The following is a 25,894-nucleotide window of genomic DNA, read 5'->3' on the forward strand; positions in this document are numbered from 1 at the left end:
GTAGCTATGAGTGCTACAACGGTCCAACGAGAATGATGGACGTAATTGATACGGGAGCTCCGCTAAGTGTTCCAGTCGATCGAGTGACTCGAATGAACCGCAATCCTTCGTATACGTTAGGATTCCATTGATGAAAGGGGTTGGGGAAAGCTCGAACCCAATTCACTTAACTAGAAAAAAATGTATAAAGGACTAATACGTTGTCGTATACCTGCAGATTTCTCTTTCTATAACCAAACATTTACTAGTACACCTATTGTAAATTTCTGAGGACATGCGAAAAAGCGATAATAGATCTTGTCGTTAAACAATGGCCCACATAGACAAAATGTAGGACTGTCGTCAATAGTTCATAACTGAAGAAAGGACTCACCAATAATATCACCACCCATGATTAATTAAAATTATTGGTGCCTCGAAATTTGGATACAATCTATAATACATATATTGTTATATAGATAACTTTACAGAGGGTGAGTCAGAGCCTAGGATCAGGCCGAAAGGCGTAGTCGATGGACAACGGGTGAATATTCCTTTACTTCCCACGAAATCTTGGCCATCTTCTCTGTCTAATGAATGGGGAGTTATTCACTAGAGCAATTATGATCAAGAATTCGATCCAGGACAAGTGTTTGTACCTATTATGTCATGGCCAGGAGACGGTCAATGGACCCAACACTTGCTCTAATCTTTGTTTTCGATGACATAAATCCATCCCTACAACTCATGCATCATAACTAATGTTGCAAGTGCTAATAATATATGAGCTATCAAAGATGTTACAACGAACCTATACCGGGGTAAGGAATGAAATGCTCTTATCTACCAATGCGATGGCGGTCTATTATTAAAAGGAAAACTTTTATACGTTTGGTTTTTTTTTTTTTTTTGGGGGGGGGGGGTTCTAGAGTTTAATACTCACAAAAAAATTAGTTTTTCCAATTCGGGTCTTATCGTGTTTAACAAAAAATGACGTGCTCAACATTAGTATCAAACATGAATACAACTCGTTTAACTACTTTATATGTCATGGTTATAAGACAGCTTTACGTTTCATGTAACAATAAGGAGAAATAATAGAGTATAGCTTACTAATTTCAATTATTTTAAAATAAAACAAATTTACACATTTTTTTAACTAATAGGTCTTATCATGTAACAAATTTACACCTATTTAATAACCTAATTAAAAAGAATTTTGTAGTTCAAAGAACTCTATCTGCTTCTGAATTTAATAACAACTTTTCTTCCTAATAAAATAACAATAAAGCTCATTATAATAATAAAAAAATTATATATATATATATAGGGAAAGGTTAAAATAAAAACCCACTCTAGTTGAGAAAACCATGTAAACCCTCTCTAAACCATTGATCTCCTATATTGTATGGCTGAGAGTAAATGTGAATTATCAACACATTATTTATGTTAAAAAAACATATTATAATTGCAAAAGGGTAATAAAGGCATTTCACATACAATTGCTTTATGTCTAATCAATCACCAACAGCTTCATCTCACTACACTAACAACAACCGTTCAAATTTTGAAACACATATTCCAACACAAATTTTCATCACCGCTTCATCTCCTTCGTCTTCCGCAGCTGATGAACAGTAAAAAATCGATTGAGGACTAAGAGATATCAGGCTATTCTGTTGAGGTCGACTAAATTATCGGTACGTTTACTTTCATTTGGTTGAATATATGTTAATAACAACCTTAGGTTTACGTTTTTAACATTTTCCGTTGATCTATTGAGTCATCTGGTTTTGAACATTTTCCGGTCATCTGCTTGTTAACATTTTGGGGTTATCTTTATATAGCGATCTAAGTTTTAGGGTTTTTACAATTTTAAGAATATTAAAGTTAAAGAAAACGTAGATGGGTTTCATTAAGGTTTAAAAGTATGAGCTTTATGTTTAAACATTTTTAATAACTTACATTTTTAACTTGAAAACACATGAAGTAAGTTACACAAATGTGAATGTGAATGTTTTTAACTTGAAAACACATTTTTTATAACTTAAAAACATTTTTAATGCTAAAAAGCTATTTAAGAATGCGGTTTACGTTTAAAAGTATGAGTGTTTTGAACATTTTTAATAAGCTAGAAAATGTGAATGTGTAACCAGTTTAAAAAATGATTAAACATAAATATAAAACAACATAAAAATGTCTGTAAAAGAATTATTAGGGTTTTTTGGGTCGAGTATAAACTGGCCTCACACAGTTAATGTAAAAAATACTTTTGATTTTATTCAATGTTTTGAAGCGAACACATGTGTTGAATACTCTTTTGGATTACTTGTAGAAAATGAAAGAAAGCACTTCCAAGAAGAGGTACTTTGTTATTGACAGAAGGAGTAGAAGCATCTCTAAAAAACAAAAAAAGAACTTGAAAACACATTAAGTAACCCAATATATGTGAAGAGCTCAAAGAAGAGGGAATGTGGCAAGGCTGAGCTGGGAACAAAAGGTAAATGAAAAATTTAAGGTTACAATAAGTTACATTTATTTTTGGGTACTTATAGTTTAGGTAAATCATAGTTTAACTTTGTTTTGTTCTATTAAATCAGCAACTGCAAAAAAACGGTTTATGAACACAATTAGAAATCTGATCTTCATAGAGTCAACCGACAAGAAGAAGAGTCAGAAGAAAAAAAATATGAAGAAAAAGAAACAGGTACTATTAAGTTAAAAAAGTAGCATGTATAAGATTAATAATGATATTCATGTTTTTCGTGATTAAAGACCATTTAAAAAATATAGAATATTAATCTATTATTGCATGAACAGATTCTGATGGGAGTGAGTGCAAAGAGGATACTACACCAAAAAATTGGAAGGGGCATAAACAAAAACAACGGGAAGAAGATTCAGAATCAGGTATGAGTAAACCTTTATTTTATGTGATATGTGAAGTAAATAAAATATGGAGTATTCGTTTGGAGTAGATTTAGCAGGAAGTGAAGTACAGGGATCTAAAGAGATGAATCATCCAAGAACCAATACTAAGAGAGGTGGGAAACGAAAGTTGAAGAAAAATAGGCTTTCAGGTAAAAAAAAAGGATCTTGTCTAGTATAAAATGTTTTGATAGAATAAAGTTGATGAGGGTGAAAATTAAATGGATTTGATAGAATAAAGTTAGAACATATGTTATTTATGAACTAAAACATACGTTAAAACATATATTTTTGATAATTACAATGTAAATTGATGATATTTTTTGTTTAACAAATAATAGCATTAATGAAACAAAAAGGTTTTGGGGACAGCAAAGACATATAAAGATCTGTTGTAGTAGAATTAAAACTCATTAAATTTTGTTTAGAATACATTTGATACTAAATTTGTTGCTAATACAACAGATACAGACAACCAGGAGATTGACACAAAGAGGCAACGCAAGGTGGTGAAGAAAAAAAAACAAGTAACTTGTAGCAAGTGTAGTTGAACAAAGTGTTTGTAAGAATTTGTTAGAATTTGAAAAATAAATTAATGAATTTGTTAATACTAACAGGGTATGAGGAAACAGATTCACAGGGGGGATACTCAGACGGGGAGGAAACAGGTATGTGTTGTTGGATATCAAACAAAAAAAATTTTGTGAAGTGTAGGCCATGTTTGTTTAAATTAACTAAACTTAATTAAAAAATAGGTGACAAGATCCAGTGGTCAAGGCAAAAGTTTTTGGGGAAACTAAAAAGAGAGGGTAAAAAAGATAGGGCAGAAACGACGGATGATGAGAAGAAGCAAAAGTGGCACGGAATAAGAACAAGGTCATCACCGTCTCAATTATGCATGTGCATAAAGGAGTTAAGAAAGAATCAAATGAAAGAAGTAAAGAAAATGGGTTTTGGGAGAATGTTTCACTTTAATGTTGACGGGATACCGGCCAAGTTAGCACATTTCGTTGTGGACAGGTTCAATCCAGAAAAAAATGATAATTGAGGTTGAGTCAGGGAGTATTAAGGTAACTAAAAAGGCAATAAGGAGATTGTTTGGAATAGCATGTGAGGGTGAAAAATTGAGAATCTCAAATATCATGAAGTATATACCAACAGTTTGGCAGAATGGAGAGAGATATATCGTGGACCACATGTTGCGCCAACAGAAATTGTGGCAAAAATAAGGAAAGCTGAGGACAAAGATACATTCATGTTCCGTCTTGACTTTTTAATGTTGTTCTTGTGCATCATAGGGGACTGCAAAACCCAAGGAAGATGTAGAGAGGAAGTGTTGAACTATATAACTAGTAAAACAGATTTCAAGAAAATTGATTGGGCTTCTTACATTATCGAATGCTTGAAAACATGTAAGCTTGGATGGGAAAGATGTAATGTAAGCAAATACTTCTGCGGTCCACTTACACTTTTAACGGTAATTTGTTAGTTAATTTAATAATGTTTGAAAGTATAAACACATTACAGGTAGAAGCTAGTAACATGTAAGTTTTTTGTTTACAGATTTTATATGTTGAAAGCATGGACTTCAAAGAAGTTTGTTTAGATGAGAATACAAACCCAATCAAGTTTTGAAGTAAGGAGTTGCTTACATCAAGAGATAGAAAAGAAAGGTTAGCAGGAGGATTCGGAGTTTGGGAGAAAAAGAAAATAAGGAAATGGGTCAAGGAGGATAAAGGTGACGAAGATGAAGTTTTTCAGGTGAGAAGATACAAATTTAAAAAATATGTTATTTGTAAAAATAAAAAAGTATGTTAACTTGTATTCTGTTATCCTTGTAAAAAAGGCTAAGTTGAATGAAGCAGAGGAATATCTTGAAGAGTTTGAGAGTGCAAAGAAACAAATGGATAAAGTGATAAGAAAGCTAGAAAAAAAGAACCTAGAGTATGAGGAATTTGAAAAACTACGCAACCGTTACAGAAGTGCGTTAACGTTAAAGGTAGTGCATGGAACAAATGGTGACGAAGATGATACTGGTAAGTTAATTAATAATGTTTTGGATGACCTAAATTGTGAAGGTAAGATATAACAACGTTAATTTATTCGCTTACAAAATCAATATTAATATTGTTTTTTAAAACATTTGAATTAAAAAATAGTATTATGAGGAGGAATCAGATGTCCAAGAAGAGAGAAATCCAGGAGATGCAACAGAAGTAAGCTTAGACAACGACCAATAAGAAGATAATGTCAGTGGTGGAGGTTTGTGAAAACAAAAAAAAAACATTGAAAAAAAAGATTAGCATATAACATAAGTGATCTGATATATACAGTCTTTGTCAAATCAATTTATTGCAGAAGAAAAAAAGGGAGAGGATAAGGAAAGCGAAGAGGATGACATGGGAGAGGATGAGATAGGAGGCAAGATTGACGATATGGCAGAATTGGAAGACACAAACACCAAAGATGACGTAGAGGTTGATGAAGAAAACAAAGAAATTGGTTTGAGTGAAGATGAAAACAGAGACGACATGAATATCTTTGAAAATCAGAATATGAAAGTAAGTTGTCATTTGTGTTAAAGAAAAAAAAATTGTAACTTCACAATACATAAATGAAGGAGTAATTGACGTTGTGTACTTTTTAAAAAATTGTGACAGGTGAAAAAAATGATGTGGACAACGTGGAAGTCGAAGATTTGGAAGCCAATCAGGATGGGAAAACAAGAGATGAGAGTGCTAGAGATGATGATGTTAGGTTGCCGGAAGTTGAAACCGAAGAACGACAACAGGCTAACGAAGGAAGAACAAAAAGGGAAGCCGCCCGTAAACCAAAGACATTAGGTAAAGCCCAAAAAATACACATTGGTAATAAATTATGATTTCAAATTTTTTTAATGTTTTTGAATGTTGCAGAAAATGAAGATTTTGGAGCCGATGCACCTTCTTTCAGTCTAGGGGTTTCACAGATTGGTAATAAATTATGATTATTTGTTAGTTAGTGATTTTGTAAAAAGTGTAAATTAAAACGATATTACAAACATATTTGACTTCTTTATTATGTCTTGTAGCAACACCAAAAAAGAGTAACAAAACTGATTATCCAGGGAATTATTCGGCCCAAAGAGAAAAAGAGGATGACAAGACATGTATTGAAAATTATATTGCAGTAATGAGTAATTGTAAACTGTGATAGTAACTATTTGTTTCAAATGTCGTAGACACACCAAAAAAAACAAAGAAAATTGTGGATGTCCAAACACCGTCGCCGAATAAAGTATCACAGAAAGAAACAAAAGGTACTAAAGACAAAGTCCATATGTTTCAAATTTCATTTTACTGTCAATTGGAAATTGAAAAAGTATTAAAACAACCAAATTTTGGTGTTGTATATGTGTGTGGTAGGTACAACAAGAAAGACAAATGTTAACGTCGGAAGCTCATCGCATCAACCGGTGAAAGATGAGCAAAGGAGAGTTATTAAAAAAACAGTTATAAAAAAAGGTACAAAAGTCATTTTCATATGTTATTTTTTTAGGAAATCATGCGTTATATATTGTTGACAGAGTGTGCTATATGTAGTTGAGCCAATGAAAAGGGAATTAGATACAAGGGGAGTTGTTTCGGAAATCGAGAAAAAGAAGTCGACAGTGAACGTAGGGGTTGTTGGAGGGAAAGCTGAAAATATTACAACAATGAGTGTGCCGTTGGATATTGAAAGAACGACAACGAATTTGGAAAATTGAATATGGGAGTATGTGATGGGTGAAGACAATAACACTGAAGAAACAAATCGGTAAGTTACTACAAAATAGTGATGTCGGTATTAATAACTCCAATGTTAACGAATTACAGAAAATGGGTTTTTTTATTGTGTTCTTTATAACTTGTAAAAACGTAAGTACTGAAAAAAATTATAAACATGTAGGAAAATACTATTCTCAAAGACTGAAAGCGGACGTGGAGGTGATTAGGAGTTTGAACTACGAGGAAAGGGTTGACAAGAATGTGGTGAACATGTGGTCGGCTGTATTGAATGAGAACATAACTTAGGAAACACAAAAAACACCGAGAAGATACTTCCTAAACACAGAGGTAATGGTAAGTGCGTAATTGTTTAAAGGTATTTATTACATGTTGGTTAATAAATTATAGGGAAATCTAAAACAATACGCAATGATATAAAAACAGGGGGGATGGTTTGATAGGGGCAGAAAAATGGGACAAGATTGTGAGAGACGTGAAGTTTTCCCAGAGTGTGTACATTTCAATGAGGTCAGACATGAGTATATGTAGTTTCAAAGACATAGACTTCCCTAACTTAAGAAGCCGGCGAATATTTTTTGGTGGTGTTTAATCTTAAGAAGCCGTCAATTTTCACAATTGACCACTTCCCTAACTTGTTTCCGTTGGCAACGGTACGGGACAATGACGAGTTCGAATTAAAAGACACCGCGTACAAACTGGTAAGAATATGCTTAATTAGAAAGTAAATATGATAATTAATTTAGTAAAATGAAACAAAAAATGGCAAATATGTTTATTAGTTTGTTAACGATTTACAGAAGGACATGTTTGTGAGATATTAGGAGTCATGGAATCATCCAAAGAGTCAGGAGATAAAGGAGAGTAAGGTTGAAAGAATTCAGGTGAAGTGGGCAATCACAAACCACACGACAGAAGGTGGAGTGGTGTTGATGAGGCATATGGAGACTTTCATAGGGGGAGGGAGAAAAATTCGAAGCCGGGTTTGCTAGACAAGGCATGAAGAAAAAAAGTCAGTTTAAAAGTTTAAGGAAAAAAATATTATCAAGAATTCTTTTGTCTGACTTAAACACTCTAAAGAAAGAAGTTCTGATGGAGGTAGGAGGTGTTGGAGGTAAGTGAAAAAATCCCACGAACTCAGTGTGCTTTTGATTAAACTTGTAGTTTTTGTTTTGTAAAACTTTAATTTAGTATGGGGTAGGGTACTGTAATGTCTGAACATGATTTAACTGGGGGTAGTGGTTGGAGCAAAGAAGTTACAAATGTGACTTCTGTTTTTGGTATGGACCAAAAGTATGTTGTGGGCTCTTATACTTTTGTTTTAGAATATGACAGTGGCAGGTAGTAATTGTGGGACCTTAAATTATTATGTTAATTTGTGGACAAAAAGTGTTTTTGGAGATAGAGATTAGGTGGCTCCCTATAGGGAATTCCAAGGAAGATAAAATATTTAAAAGTAGCCTACAATACAAAAGTATAAATGGTACAAAAGATAATATCTTAAGTAGCCAACTGTAGTGGAAAAATGAAACAAAAGCAGTCAAACGTGGGGGAAAAGACTTGCGTTAGTTGAACACGTGAGGATTAGCCAAAAGGTATGGTTGGTTGACTTAGGTATCCCAAAAAATGTTGTTGAAAATTCTAGTATGTTTAATTATCATTACAGAAAGCCTTTATTTGATTGTGAAAAAAGAATTAAAATATTAGTAACCTAGTTGTTAAAATTCTAGTATGTTGTTAAAATATTTGTAACCTGGTTGTTTTCATCATTACCGAAAGCATTTATTTGATTGTGAAAAAGCATTAAAATTCTAGTATGTTGTTAAAATATTTGTTGTTTACGTGGAATAGTAGGTGTGACACTTGCATAGTTGTACTGTAGTTGATTGTACACGTGGAACAGGAAAACAAACAGTTACAAACAAACAGTTACAAATATATAAATGTTGGGGGGGGGGGAGTACACTTAATTTCTGAACACGTGACAACTTGGAGAACATTCGAAAAAAAATAAAAATGTTAGTTTGACCAACAGGTATGCTAGTTTGTTGATAATACGATTTCGGGACAATGACCATACGATTTATTATATACAAAATGTGAAGCCTGTTTATATAACATATCAATGTTAACATATGTTTTAAGATACCATAAAACATATGTTACCAAATTAACATATGTTTTCAATTACAACCTAACATATGTTATCCATGTTACTGAACTTGAACTATTGTTACAAAACATATGTTCACACTTTCTCCTAACATGGCATGGTTGAGTGGTGAATGGGAAAAAATAAGCTAAAAAGCATATAGCTTGCATTTCGAAAACATAGTTAAAAGCATATATTTAGAAGAAAAGTTGTAGACTTAAAGGTCAGTTTATGTGGGATCTGTTTTTATGCTAAGTGAAATTAAAGATTAATTTATTGTAACAACTACTAACACCCCATTAGTAAAAAACCATATAGCTTGCATTTCGAAAACATAGTTACAAAAAAATATATACCCAAAATAACGAACAGAAAAAAAAAAAGGAAAACACGCTTTATAAATGTTGCTACATGTCTTCGTCTTCGTATATAAATGCTACAAAAAGTACACCTGATGTTAAAAAAGAAAAAATGTTTTTTTAAAGCATATTGTACTATGTTGTACTTTTATAAGTTAGATCATATTGTTTTCAACCTAGTATTCTTGGTAGGGTCACATTTACCTCGTAATATATACTATGTAGGATGATAAGACATGTCCCTGATAAGGCATATCAGCTAAAGATAAAGCTAGTTAAGTAGGATAAGACAACTAGGAATGACAACTAAAAGCATGTACAATACACTTTAATACTTGATAAAGTAAGCTATCTATGTAACCAAACCAAACTAGGTCCCAACCAAACTAAAAAAAGTAAATAAAAAATAAGAGAACCAAAAACAATCAAAAAAAAGTTAACACGACAATAAGAATGTCCCTAACGCGTATTTGACGTCGCAAAACTTTAACATCATCTTCAAGCTTGTTTTTTGATTTCAACAACCCAGGAATGATTTGCTTAGAACGGTCACACATAGGCTGATCTAGCCAAACAAAATAACCACACTTGTTCTCTGCATTTTAAAAAAACAAAAAAGGAAAATGAAAATTACAAAAATATAGTGTATTTAACATAATTGTATACCATATGAGGACATGAATAAAAACGGCGTCCAGGATTCAAATCGGTCCAAGACGTACGTAAGGTGGCAACCTTATGGCAGTAGGAGACATACATACTGATGAGACTGATTTTATGAATGTGGTTTTTCAAGGCAGCCGTGTGGAATGACTTGGTGAGTGTTGAATGGGTATTTAACAACAACTGAGCGGGTAGGGATAAAAAATGTTAAAATAATAAAAGAAAATAAATGCAAGAGAGAATATGGTAGGAGGGGGAAGTTGTAGAACAATTAATGGGTCCTTGAACTAGTACAGCTGTCACGTGAACTATGGGAGGACAGGAGGGGAAACAGCTATCACATGAACTATGGGTCCTTGACACAATTCCTAATATAGTAAAAATAAGTAGCAACCAAACCCAAATTTCGTTGAACTAGTACATTTAAAAAAAGAAAATAAAATCTAACCATAGTACATATACACTGGGAAAACACTTAAAAAACCACCTAATACATTTAAGGGTGGTAGATACAACATGGGATCCCGTTCCCAGATACATTTAACATAAATAAAAAATAAAAACATCCCTTAAACAACATAACAACAGTACATACTTTCAGAAAGTGAACATCAAAATTGAGGGGGTCACAAAACTAACGAACAAAGTAGAAACGTTTGCAACAGTGACAGAAGTCAAAAGACGGAGTTGGGTATGGAAAAAGAGTGGTGATGTTAGGGAGGGGATTGTCAAAATTATAGTAAAACATCCATTCGTCATCATGATGTTGACCGCAGGGACTTGAATTTCTTATGCAACTTTGCTCAACTTTGGGCCTCTCAACCATCGGGGTTTTGTACTTAAAATCTTCAACTTTAGGTTCAATGAAATTTGGGTGAATTTTGAAGGAAGGTAGGTTCTCTCTTTTGACCACAGGTTTATAGTGCATTCTGGAAGATGACTCTATTTTAATCTTAGAAAGAGGAACTAATCTACGTCGAGGTGCAGACATGATAAAAATTGGAAAAAGGGATGTTGAAGAAACAAGAGTTTAACTATCTCCTTATCCTTTATATAATGAAAAAAGGTGAGGGAGGTTAGATGAAGATTTGATGTGTTAATAAATATGGTGGTAAATGTAAGTCCAAAGGGGAAGTGGTTGTTAAGTCCCAAATGTTGGTTATATCCTTCCTTTTTTAAGAAATTTATTAAAAAAGAAAAAGTAAAAAAAAGGACGTTGCAAAAAACAAAAAAAAATAAAACGGGATAACCATTAAACAAACTTGCAAATGTTATACATGATCCTTAGGTAGTAATTAGGAAAGAGCATGCTAAAAGATTATAACAAAATAAGAATAAAAAACTAAACATGCCTTCCTATGAAATTTATTTATTAACCCCACCATGAACTGCCTAAACATTGTCGCTGCTTTCTGGATCTGCCAAAGACTTTTTCTTCTTGTTCTTGGGATTTAAAGGACAAATACGAGAACCATGATGAACATACTCACCACAAGTACGACATAACCTTGCGACTTTACCTGCCTTCTCGACAATTTTTTCCGAGTCACCCATCACTCGACGAACCTTGCCACATCCTCTTGTGCGAACAGCATCCAGATTCTCAATAAAATCATCGCCTTCGTTGGCATTCCCAATAATTTCTTTAAAAACAGATTCGTTATCATCTACGGCATCCGCATTTCTAAAACTTTTTTCAAAGAACAAAGACTTTAACTCTTTTATCTTCATAGCAAAAGAGTTTAGACCTTCAGAGTCAACCCTCAACATGTCAACACACTGACTTACCATCTCCAAAACCTCAAAACGTAAAACACTTTGAGGATTGTAATCCACACTAAAACGATTTGAAATTGAGAAAACACTTCTTGGTAGAACATCCCGTTTCCACCTATCACTTACATACTTCAACGGGATCTTATAAACTTTTTTAATTCTATAAACACAAAACACATGGCGGCATAAAAAACCAATACGAGTGAATCCCATACAAGAACAAGAGGCCGAGTTGTCAGCAGGATCAAAGTTAACCTGTACGATAAAAATAAAATGTATTACTATAACATATGTTAACGTAGACTTCACTTATAACATATGTTTTTAGGTAAACGTATAACATATGTTAAAAACAAAAATTATGTTAAAGTGACCAAACTTGATCGTTAACGTACCAGAAAAACGTTGGTTATGTCCTGCCTTTTGTCCAAGTGAGTCACAGAATATAAAACATGATCATCAACGGATTCAGTATGTGTAACATAACAACAATACTTCCCTTTCATTATCTCCTTTCTAACTTCATTAAAGATGGCTTGAGTGTACAAATCAAATGCATGTCTCTCTATTTCTTCACCAGTAGTACTTTTAAATGAAACAGATGAAGTCTTATACTCAGAACTTCTTTGAGAGTAACGTTGATTGTCTAGTCTAGACTCCATACATAGCATAAATTGGACAAGAGTGTTAGCGCTAGTTGAGTTGACTTTAAATGTTGCATTAGAGCTTTCACAACGAGATGTAGTCTTCATCAAACAACAAAAAGGGATATCTCGAAAATAAGCAGGAACCCAACGATCACGGATCTCAAACATATCATTCAACCACTCGTTGTCTTTAAACCAAACTTCTCAATAAGATAGTGACATCTGGACGCAAATGTATCAGGGGTGATAAACATATTCCAAACCAAACGATGTATTCTAGAGCGAACATTAGTATTCTCAATAACATCACCAGATACCTAATGTAAAAAGAAACAAAAACATATCAAAAAAACAAAACACAGATGCAAAGCCTATGACGTGAGTCAGAAAATACCTTGGCCGGCAATTTCTTCATTATGTGCCACATGCAAAGCCTATGACGTGACTCAGAAAATACCTGGACTACTGCTTGCCGCATAGAAGGATCCTGATCACTTAAAACTAGCTTGGGTTGTTGGCCATGACAATTAAGAAAGGATTGAAGCAACCATTTGTAAGAGTCGATAGTCTCACTACTGATCAAGGCCGCTCCAAAAGTAACACATTTTTTGTGGTGATCTACGCCAGTAAAAGGAACAAATATCATTTTGTACCTGGAAAAGTAAAGTGAAAAACAATTAAAACATATGTTTTATTGATAATGGTACATAAGATAAGTGAAAAAACAAAACCTGAAATCAAAATGACTAACCTATTAGTCTGATAGGTGGCATCAAAAGCCAAAACGTGACCAAAAGATTTATAATTCAATTTGGATATCTCTTCAGCTCAAAAGATAGATCTTAATTTGCCATTTTCAACTGTAAAATCAAAAAAGAATTCGGGGCAACACTCATAACAATTTTTCAACCGGTCAATAACTAATTGTGAATCCCTATCACCTATGAAAATCCTCATTCCATAATAAAAGTTCTTGAAATCAATAGGTCTGGTGGATAAATTTTTTGGTTGAGAATGAAAGCTTTCTAGATATCTTAGTCAAGTCACGGTTAAAAGTGTCAACAAGACAATGATTGCGATCTTCTACAAACTTAGACAAAATAAAGTTACAAGTTTCAGGACAAACTGAAACACCTATGTGAGCCTTGCAATCAGTTAAGGTAAATGTCTTCTGCCTGACATACATTGACGGTTCAGACAAGGAATCAAAAGAACGTTTGCTTTGGGGGGTACCGTACTTATTACACCTCAAATACTTGTGTGTAACGACCCCTTTCCATTTCTTAGTATGGCCTTTGCAGACCGAAAAACCAGATTCTTCAGCGTACTTATAATAAACAACATCTTCCCATGATTTAAAAATAGTGCCTTCAACAGGTTTTAAATTGTTATCAATCTTTGGACGCCAAAACTTCGAACCATTAGGAGAATAATAAACATAATAGGCATCCTCTTCTTGAAGAATTGTTGGTTCTATGGAAACAGGAGATACCACATCATTTTGGCCTAAGGATGTTTGGTTGCTAAAGACATTCTCTAAAAAATATAAAAAAAAATCATTTAAATATAGTAGACATATGAAAAAATAATGCTTCAAAAACAAAGGATTTTAAGTTATAAAAGCATGGGAATAAAAGCATTAAAACAAATGGAAACCACCTGGAACACTTAAAACAAAAACATTTATAAAACAAATTGATTAGAGGTCCCTGGATTAACGTACTACAAACAGACTTAAAACATTAATATGACTTAATGAAACACTACCTTGACTGGTGGGACTAACTAAGTGGTTCAGGAAATTATTTGAAGTAGACTGATCAAAAGGTATGCTAAAAACTTGACTGCTTGGAGTGGTTAATGTGATATCATCATTGTAGCCGGCTAGGACATCCATCGCAATAAAGGAAGAGTGGGTGAAGGAAGGTGGATAACATTAAAGGTGAGTCTTAAAATTGTGTTTATAGAAGAAAAAGTAAACATAATATAGGGGAAGAAGTATGACAAGACAAGAAAGTACAAGAAAATATAAAAAAGATCTTCCATCTACAATAAAATAAATTAAAATAAATGGGGTAGGGTACAAAGGGGGACTTTAATCAAAAGTTTTTGTAGAAATAAATAATATGTGTCATCAACCAAACTCACACCAACATCCCATTCAGATTTCAAGTAATACCTTTTACTCTACCACACCACAAAAACATGTACAAAAAATGTATCCCGCCCCAAGTACACCTCCAGAGGATGTTATTGAAAACAAAAGGTTTTTTGCACTAAACCCTACAAACAATGTGGTTGACCTGGCTAACCAGCAAGTAGAAACTGGAATCGTGCAAGTTGAACCGAATGGTGGGGTTAACAATCAACCACAAGTACACGGGAACCCACATGAAAACGACCACCCTCCACCTCCACCTCCTCCTACTTTTCGACCCACACAAATAGTACCTGATTGGGCGGAAGGGTACCAAACAGACCCCGGGGCGGAATACGAACCACCATTACACTATCCTCCACCTCCAAAACTAGAACCAGATGGTTACGAGTCTAAACCTGACCCCTTTTACTATGTTAGTGATTCTGACGAGTCATGGGATGGGACTACTACAATTGGGGGAGAAAATAGGCTGTCTAATGTTCAATTATGTTGTATTTTTAATTTAGGTTTACCGTTTGTTTTATGTAGGTTGAATTATGTACGTTTGTTTATTTATGTAGAAGAATAGTTTAATGTTTAATTAAGTTTAATGATGTAACTCGACTCAAAGTTTGGTTTGTTTTATTATTTGGTAACCTAGTTTTACATTAAACCACAATTTACCATAACGAGAAAAAAACATAAAACAATATACAAAAAAGTCATATGTTAATAATCGTGCTAAAACATATGTTATCAGGTAGAAGACATATGTTATCATTTGAAGGACAAGTCAAAACATACTTAATAAAAACAGGAGTTATCAAGTTATCATAATATAAATGTCATACAACATATAAAGACCATACTAGCAAAATGTGACACACAGATAGGGGAATACAGAAAAATACAAAAAAAAACACACACACACACAACTAGAAAACAAAGCACCAGATTAAAACTTCCAGTTGAGAAAAGACTAAAACAAACAAGCATTCTTCACCCATAAAATCTTTATATTAGGAGTGTAATGACCAAAAAGGTTACAAGGTACTAGGACTGACTAAAGCACACTGCCAGAATAAGCATTCCTCACCACCCATCAAACTTGGATAAGAGTGAAAATCATCACATAAAAAACAAAAACATATTTCTTAGGGATCAGGAATTGGAGAACCAGATATAACCGAAGTTGTAACTTCATCAGAAACTTGATAAACATCGAGATGGTTGATTGTGGTGACCGGATTAACTTGATGAACAACTGGAGCTACGTCAACAGCTACAGGTACGCAAGGTGTAACATCCTAAAATTTCGATAAATAATATTTTATATATTATTTCTTAAAAATGGAAAAGTTTACTAGAGTTATTAAATAAATAATAGCAATAGAAAAGAAAGATAAGTAGTCTAATTAAATGGAATTAATCATGGACCAAAAAGGAAAGATGGGCCTTAGGTCCATGGGCTTAAGGGAGTATAAATACCCCTTAAACCCTAATCCTTTCCATTTCCATCCATATTTTCCATCTTATTCTCTACACACTCCAAACACACACCTAAAATACCCTCTTACGGCCGCAAGAGAGAGAAGTGTGATCCAAGATGAAAACGAGCCAAGATCTTTGATCTATCCTCTATATTTAAGCTAGTTGCAAGATCCAAGTTCATAACCAAGCTAGCCGTGACCTAGAAAACGATTAAAGGTATGTGCTTGATCTTAAAGCTTATGTTTTTATGAACGAATGATCATGAAATTTAAACATAGAATGAATCGGGTCTAGTTAATTCATAAAGTAGCAAACTTGATGCTTAAAATGGATAAATGGACTCATGGTTAAATACGGCTCGTAAAGGAAACCCTAGATCTAGCCTAGAACGTTTTAACCATATAAAGGTTTGAGCTTTATGACTAAAAGGGTTAGATCTTGTAGCCGTGGTGGTCATGGGTGTAAAACAGTTTTGAAAAATGGCAAAAATGGGTAAAAGTTCATGAATTGAACCTTAAAACAGTAGCAAAGCATGGTAAGAACATAAAAAGTGGAAAAATGAACTGAGCTGGGTGTTCTCGGAAAGAACTGAGGGTTCTCGGCCAGGAACGGGTTTTCGGCCAGAACCAGTTCTCGGTCAGACACAGGTTTACGATCAATCCATGTTCTCGGTCAGCAAGGGTTCTCTGCCAAAGAGTTCTCAGCTAAATATGAGATCTCGGTCAACACACGAGTTCTCGGTCAAACCATATGGGTTCTCGGTCAAAAAGGGTTCTCTGTCTTGAGTTCTCGGCCACAGTTCTGTTGGGCCTGAACCCAAATTGGGCCAGATGATGGATATTTGGACCTGATTTAAATAAGCCCAGCTTAGAAAATAAATTAAAATTCTAATAATAAAATGGGATAAGCCCAGCTTAACCCCAGCCAGGGGCTTTGCCCCTTGGACCCCGCTAGGGGCTGCCGCCCCTAGAACCCCTCTGCCAGGGGCGCTGCCCCCAGACCCCCGTTCGTTGTGGTTATATAAAGATAGAAATACGTTATGAGTAGTAGTAGTTAATTGATACATGTAAATATTATACAGTTAGCCGTGCACGGATCAAGAAAGGGATTACGATTAACGGTGAACGTAAGCGCATTCATGTGAGTTTCTAGCCCCATTTCCTTGTTATGTTTTCGGGGCTGTGTGCATACTCGATGTGATAGTTAATACACTTACCTTAACTGGTAAGTGTATGCCTTATATGGTTTATATGTTATGTATGTTTATCTTAAATGTGAATGAAAGCTTGTCAGTACGTGAACGATCATCAGATATTGCACGTGCCAACAAGGGAGGTATGTTTATGATAAATGAATGTGTATGATAGATATACGTACAATATATGAATATGTATGAAAGATTAAAGAAAGTATGTATGTTATGGGTATGTAAAGACATTATGTACGAAGATGAAGAAAGAGGGACCAGACCCTAATAATATCTAAGATAGAGAAGGAGGGACCAGACCCTTTATAATATCTGAGATAGAGAAGTAAAAAGGGACCAGACCCTAATAATATCTGAGATAGACAAGAAAGGGACCAGACCCTAAAATATCTGAGATAGACAAAGGAAAGAGGGACCAGACCCTAATAATATAATAATATTTGAGATAGAATGGACAGTAACTATATAGTATGAAAGTAATAAAGTATGAATATACGTATGAAATTATGTAATGAAAGTAAGTTAGCAAAGTAATTATTATGTATCTTCGGATGCATGATTGAAGGTAAGTGTATGTATTGTATTATGTTTGATTAACTAGAACTCACTCAGCGTAGCTGACTTTTAGTATGCACGCAAGTGAGTAGGATGAGGCAACTCGCTTGAGGGGACGGGTGGCATTGAATAAGAGGCTGGCATCGGAAGACTCAAGACGATTACGTCTAATGTTATGTTATTTTGAAAGACAAGAATGTTTATTTTAAGACAAGTTATGGATTAACGTGATGTTATGAAAGTTTTTTTATATTCCGCGTATGTTTTTATTAACTCTGATGAAAAGAACTATGTTGATGAGTAAATCCAACGCCCAAATGTGAGGCACCGGTAACGGGGCCTTACACAAGGTGCTGGATTAACTTGATGAACAACTGAAACAACGTCAACAGCTACAGGTATGCTAGGTGTTAGATTCACTTGATGAACAGCAGGAAAAACATCAACGCACAAGACGGAGTCAACACTAGAATGATGAATATCTAAAGAATCGAATGATGTTAGTTGATGTTGTCTCTTTGAAGGAGAAAGGGCTGAAAAATCTAAGAATCGCTTTGCTTTGGGAGACATACTTGAAAACCGGTAACCTGGAAGGAATCAATTTGAAATTTTCTGATGATGTTAAGATATATGAAAACACCTCAAAAATCGATGATTTGACAAGATAAAAATATTAAAGGACGGAACACAAAAAGACTAAAATACCTTTCTACTTAAAAAACAATTTAATATATCCAATGACACATGGCAACACCACAACCACTCATTTGAGTTTCCAAGGTCTTCTCAATTGGAATAGGTTTTCTTCTTATACTTTCCCTATATATATATATATATATATATATATATATATATATATATATATATATATATATTGTTAGAGTCAGAACTGATGATTTTCTCACTCAACATGTGTTGTTGACAAAGTATATATATTTTGTACGCATTTGCATGTTTTCAGTTGGCTTGTTTATCAAGGTGAAGAACACATAGAGATGACCTTTAAGATTATTTGATTTTGTTTTGTAATTTCTTTGAATTGATGTACTTGAATTTTAAATTAATTAATTAATTAAATATTGTCACATTTCAATTTCATGATAGTACATTGTGAGTTGTGAACCAAAGTTCGTGCCGCGACATTTCTGGCTTAGGTTGGGGTGTGACACCATGATTGTTGGAAGACGTTTTCTCCAATCCCACGTGTGTTTCAACTTGGTCATGTGATCTTTTAGGTAGAATAAGTCAGCTAGTCGTTATAGGCCATTACATCTTTGAGTAGTCTGCAAGTATAACATAAATAAAACAAACATAGTCGGTTAGTTCTTGATCATACAACTAGCTGGGAATCCAAGATATCAGAATAATCATTAGGATCACACTAGGAATAAAATGATCCCTAACACTAGGCATTTCCGATTCAACAAGGTATATATATTTATGATTACACATTTAAATGGCAAAATAAAATTAGAATCACGTATTTCACACAGGGATTTTGTATTACTGACTAATAAATTGTTAGTGCACAGTTTTGCGTCCAAGCGTTTCAAGTGAAGACCAAAGACAAAGAGCTCAAGACGAGGGGGTGTCTGTTAGTGCACGGTTTTGCGTCTTGATTCTTTGTATTTATCGTTAACGTATTTGTCCTTTTGTTTAATGTAATAAACCATTGTTTATTTAGTTAGTTCGTTAATGTATTGTCTAGTTCGCTAAGGTTTTTTAGCGAACTAAGACTTAAGTTAAGTCTCCCCTGATTCGTTAAGGATGTTTAACGAATCAGGGGGTGATTCGTTAAGTTAGTTACTTTGTAATGTATGTAACGAAGCGGACTCTAGTTCGTTAGGGGATGTTAACAAACTAGATCCGTCTTCTATTTATACGTGAACACTGTTCACGAGTAATTTAAGTTTTGAGTTAATTAACGAAACTCTGTCAAAACTCTCTCTCAATTCTTCATCTTAATATTATTCATACATACGAATAATGATAATATATACACATATAACACATAATCAAACGTAATTATGAGCTAGATCCGAGTTAAGGTAATTAATCGTATTAACACAGATCTGAGATCTGTTTATAGTTAGAAGATTGATTCCGGGGTCCAACAAGTGGTATCAGAGCCTTCGGGGCTCAATTACACTTGATTTGGTGGTTTATTTAGAGTATTGGACTGTTAATTAGTATTAGGTATTGATAGTGTTCTGTTTGAGAAAATTTGGATCAATTTAAGGTGAATTGATTGAATTATGGTAGGTTTGGACTGGATTTGAGTTGGTTAACGTATAGGAAAGGTTTGGAGGATTGGAATTGAAGTTTGGTTTTGTTTTGGTTTGATTCGGTATTGATTCTAATTTGTGTCCAAAACAGAGGTTTGGTTTTGGTACAATTGGATTCGAGAAAGGGGTTAATCGGTTACGAGTATTGGTGTTTTGGATTCGCGATTGGTTTGTGAGTCATTTGGTAGGTTATTTGTGCAAATTGATTACGAATTGAGGTAGTATTACGAATTTAAGCTTCTGGGTTTCTGGGTTTGATGTTCTTCATTTCCAGAAAATCTGGAAATAATCTTTGAAGATTTGAAGATGACTATGATTCGTTATCATCTTTTCGGTGATTCGTCATCTTGGTCACACTAATTCGTTAATTAATTTAGTCAATTCGTTATAAAATTCAAGTGATTCGTCAATCAGTTCGCTAACTCATCTGATTCGTGTTAAGAGATTCGTGTGACACGTGTCTACCTTGGAATTTGTGTCATAACAAACTTTGCCACGTGGCATTCGGTGTCAGAGTTTGTTACAAACCGTTGTAACAACATGATTCGCTATTAGCTGATTCGCTATCAACTGTAGTTGGTTCGTTATCAATTTCTCTAAGTCTTTCTTAGCGATTCGTTACTGAAATCCTTCTAATTCGCTAAGGTCACACTTAGCAATTCGCTAGTCAACTCGTTAGTCAATTCGTTAGTTTGACTTATTGATTCGTTGACTATCTGATTCGTTGGATTGGATTGATTCGTTAAATTCAATCTTGATTCGCTATCTGATCAATCTTAGATTCGTTAAGATTTGATTCATTAGTTACTGTTCACAATTCGTTACAACTGTTTCCAGTTCGTTACATTTAATCTTTAAGTTTTTTAAATTTGTTTTCTTTTCAAAAATGGCCGGTATGTATGCACTAGCCACACAGAATATGTTAATGCAACAAATGTTGCAACTTGATACCGAGATTGGTTCACATTCGAAATGTCCAAGATTGATGAAGTTTAGTGACTTTTCAAAGTGGGAACCTCGGTTTCGTGCTCATCTAGGATCAGTTCATCCAGACTGTTCTTACTGTTTAGATGAAGTTTATACCGTTCCTATGATTAGGGATGAGACTATTGGTTTTACAACTAAAGCTATTTCTCAATACTCGGTTGAAGAGAAGAAAGCATTAGAGATAGAGACAAAAGCTTATTCTACTCTAACCATGGCTTTACCTGAAAATATTTTTCACCAAGTGGATAGTATAAAAATCTGTGCTTCCTTATTTCAACATATCCGAATGAGAAGTATGGGAAACACGGCTGAAAGCAAAAAGGTGATGCTTAAGTTTCAATTCAGAAACTTTAATTTACTCAAAGGTGAGACGGTTGAAGAAATGACAACGAGATTCAATCACTTGATTGCAGAAATGGATAAAATGAGGTTGGAAATTTCTGAGATCGACAAGATTGATACTATTAAGAGTGCTCTACCAAGTTCGTACTCTACTTTCTTGATGGTATTAAAAGAAAATAGTTACTTCAATGAAGACTTGACTGCTAGTGAGTTTTTACAAAAGATTGAGGCTCGTGAATATGACCTCAAATGTCAAAAATCATCTAAGGATAGTCAAGATCCAGCTTTCTATGGTGGTAGCATGCCTCTTAGTTCAACCATTTCACCAATTACAGCATTTCTTACGTAGAATGCTAAAGATAATGAAACAACCATCTATAGTGATCCTAGAGCATGTTTTTATACTGATGGTAACTCTGGATCACAAAATGTTTCTGCTGGTTCAGGAAGTTCGTCCACTACAAATCAATACTCATCACCTCCAAATGTTAACATGAAAGAAGCTGAGCAAAATTTTGCCTTTCTATCAGCTTTCATGACTTCTTACGAAAATTTGGTGAGTAGCAAGATTGCCACTAGTGATCTAACTAATGAAGACTATACTGGTCCTCCTGGTCAAACCGAAAAAAGAGTATACTGGTCCTCGTGGTCCAACTTCTTCAACACCACGAAATAGTGTGCCGGAAAGAATTCTGGAAGTACACCTTCGTTTGCTGGATCTCAAACTATGTTATCTAACGTAGATGGAGATGATTGGTCACAACGGTTATTATGTGGTAACAATCAAGCTAATCTTGCCATGTTTGGGTTTCCTGAGTATTTTCAAGATGTAAGTGGAAGTGAGATTTCTTCTGATGCTGATACTGAGTCTGAGTCTGATGATTCGAGAGAAAAGCTTCCAACTAATTTTGCTTGTACGGCCAAGATCAGTGATTCAACCATGTCTGCTTGCATGTCCAAACAAAGTGAGGTTAGTAATTCTAATTCTAAGTTATCATGTGTCGATTGTGAGTATAATAGGTCTAAGATAGACTCATTAAAACTTCAGAATGATAATTTGCTAAAAGAGATTGTTTCTTTAAAAGATACTTATAGGCAATTATTGACCTCTCAAATAAATTCAAGAGAGAAAATTGAGGCTTTGACTATAAGCAATCATGATCTTAAGGCGGAATTGTCGGTGAAAATGACCATCAATGATCAAAATTTCAAGAAATCTTGAAACATAGGTCAAAAATAACCGAGCTTTAAAATGAGGTTCTTGAATTAAAGAACAAATTGGGTAAATTAAGAAACTCTTCTTTTTTGCTAAATGAAATAATTGAAGTATCTGGTAAGCAAAAAGATTCAAAGAAAGGGATAGGTTTTGTTGAAATTCCACCACCTTTTCATAATGATTACAAACCAAATCCTTTTGCTAGAAAAGAAAAAGATGTGATTGTAAAAGAGTCTGTAATTCCTGAAAAGACAAAGTCAGTTAAACCTGAAAGTGTTAAAACACAGCCTTCAATTCAGAAACCTCATGTTCAGAGCAATAAAGTCTTTATTGAAAATGGTGACAAAGTTATCATTGAGGATGTGTTCGAACCTGAAATTATACACAAAAAGAAGAACATTACAAGTTCAAATCACATACTTTGTGAACCTTATGAATTTGAGGAGGCTGTGTATGGTTCGCACACAACCAAGGTGAAATAAGATACTCATGTCAATATCAAACCAGTGAAGACTAAGAAACCAGAAAAACCCAAAATTTCTGATGAGGATTTGTTGCGTTTCATAAATCCTAATGCATCTAAGCCTTCATCTGCTCGTGTGTTTAAGTTAAAGGGGATGGATACGATGTTTACTGAGAAAGACAATCCAATAAGTATCATTAAACCTGAACTGATTGAGAGTGTGTTTCACAATGAAACATCCAAGATTCGTGAACTTGAACGATTGTATGCTCAAGCAAAAACATTAGCTACATCTGATCCACTGACCTAAAGCAAAAAACGTTTTAAAACAAGCTAAAAAAGTTCAATTTGTGAAGTCAACTGGGACAGATACGTTGAAAAGTTTTTCAAATTGCTCTAACTTAGATTTTTATTTGAAAAAGAAGTCTGAGTTATCTGATGATTTTGCTAAAAGCATGACCAAAAATGTGAGTCATCATGCATCCTCTATGTCACAAGTTCCGACTAATTCTAAAACATCATCATGTTGACATGCGAAGCTGTTTCCTTTGTGGTCAACAAGGTCATGTAGTAAGAAATTATGGCCAGAAGAACTATCAGAATCTTCATCCTTTTATCAAGGATCATTCTAAACCAGTTCCTTTGGTAAATGAGATTCTGAAACGATCTGTGTCGTATGCTGATGATACTCATATTATGTTCTCTAATGTACATCCTCGAAAAGTCGTTCATGTGAATGAAACTCATGGTTCTGTTAAACCTAAGTTTATTCCAACTGAACCGTTATGCAAAAACGTTAATTCAAATGTAGTTCAAGCTGCATATCTAAGACGAAAGTCTAAGAAACCTGTAACTTATTCTCAAGTTGCTGAACAATAGTTGAATGCAACTAAGTTTAATCTTTCGCAAGGAAATCAGAAAGTGCCCAAGACTGAGGCCTGGGCTGCCTTTTTGAACTAATCATTTTCACTTGTGTGTTGGGTACATCCAAGACCATTTCTGGTGAAAACTGGATTATGGATAGTGGATGTTCTCGTCATATTACTGGAAATCTCGACCTCTTAACAAATGTGAGAAATATTCAAGGGGGTTATGTGGCGTTTGCTGGGAATTCTAGGGGTATGATTAGACAGGAAGGTGATGTATCGAATGGGGAAGATTACTTTTGAGAAGGTTAATTATTGTGATAAAGTGGATCATAATTTATTGAGTGTATCGCAGATCTGTGATAAGCAATACACTACAGTATTTACAGATAAAGAGTGTCTGATTTTGAAACCGGGTTATGTGATTCCCGAGGACATGGTTGTCATGCGATCACCACGATCAAATGATATTTATGTCTTGAATATGAATTCTAAAGTATCTACATCGATTGAAACGTGTTTGTCTCGAAAGCAACCGAGAAATATTCAATTATTTGGCATCGAAGAATGAGTCACATACATGTTCGAAAGATGAACTACCTGATGGCAAATGACCTGGTAGAGGGTGTGTCGTTAAAGAATTTTAAATTATCCGATCACTGTGTTGCTTGCAAGAAGGGCAAAAAGAAGAAGAAACCGCACCCATCTAAGTTATTAAATTCCATTAATACTCCGCTTGAACGACTTCATATGGATTTATTCGGTCCAGTGAATCGTGCGAGTATTTCTGGAGACTGGTACTGTTTAGTGGTTACAGATGATTATTCACATTATTCATGGGTCTTGTTTATGAGCTCAAAAGATCAAACACCGGTTCTTGTACAAAACTTAATCACTAAGATCAAATCACTATACAAAAAAAAGTGAGGAGAATTTGAAGTGACAATGGTACTGAATTTTAAAAATACTGTATTGGACTTCTTCTGTGTACAAAAACGAATTCATCGAGAATACAGTGCTCCATATGTACCACAACAGAACGGTGGAGCTGAAAGAAATAATAGAACGTTGATTGAAGCTGCTAGAATGATGCTTGCTGATTCAAAGCTTCCTGTCCAGTTTTGGAATGAGGCGGTGAATACTGCTTGTTACACACTCAATCGAGTTCTCACTGTTAAAAGACTCAAGAAGACCAGTTATGAATTATTGAATAATCGTAAACCTAATTTAAAGTACTTGGAACCATTTGGGTGTCCTTGTACTATGTTGAAAAAGGATGTGGGAAAGTTTGATGAAAAAGCCATTGAAGGTTATTTCTTGAGGTATGCATCACCTAAGAAACGAGTTTTTAACTTTACGTCTGGTTGTGTTGAAGAATGGTACCATGTGGACTGTCAAAAGTACACTACTCCTTCTCAAGGAAAATGTCCCGACTGGATGTTTGACTATGATGGCTTATTTAATTCATTTACTCCAACAACCGATCATCCAGATGAAGATTTAGTTCGTGCTTATTTTGAAGAACATTTGTAAATTCCAAGGTTTGAAAGTTCAAATATGTTGAAGCTCCAATTGTTGCTCCAACTTAAGAACCTGATAATGAGCCTCCTATTCAATATGATAATGCTTCTACTTCATCTGATGATAATGCAGTTGTGGATCAAGTTATTGAACTTGATAGTGATGTTTCTTCTCCTAAATTGGGTTAACATTACACTAATTTATTTGAAAATGTTGCTGTTTCTGAAAATCCTACTCTCAGGATTCATAATTACCATCCACAAGAAAACATTGTTGGAGATCTTGATGTGGGAGTTCAAACACGTCATCAGGTTGCTTCATCGGGTGAAACTAATGTCTTATGTGCTTATGCTGACTTACACTCATCTGGAATTGTAAATCTTGCTAAATTCACTTGCTTTCTATCTCAAGTTGAGCCAACGACTCCTCGTGTGGCACTTCAAGATCCTTCTTGGGTAGAAGCCATGCAAGAAGAATTACAGCAATTTGCACGTTTAGGTGTTTGGGATCTTATTGACAAACCTGCTAGAGTCAAGAAGGCGATTCCGACTAA

General features: G+C 34.4%; 1 pseudogene; it reads right to left on the bottom strand.

Annotated features, from left to right (window-relative positions):
* Positions 1–11,237: 11,237 nt before the first annotated feature.
* Positions 11,238–14,165, bottom strand: LOC143584939 (protein FAR1-RELATED SEQUENCE 5-like; annotated as a pseudogene).
* Positions 14,166–25,894: the final 11,729 nt, after the last annotated feature.

Source organism: Bidens hawaiensis, unplaced genomic scaffold (assembly GCF_021521415.1).
Source record: "Bidens hawaiensis isolate Kalapana, Puna unplaced genomic scaffold, B.hawaiensis_p1.1 tig00033501_1, whole genome shotgun sequence".
Lineage (NCBI taxonomy): Eukaryota > Viridiplantae > Streptophyta > Magnoliopsida > Asterales > Asteraceae > Bidens > Bidens hawaiensis.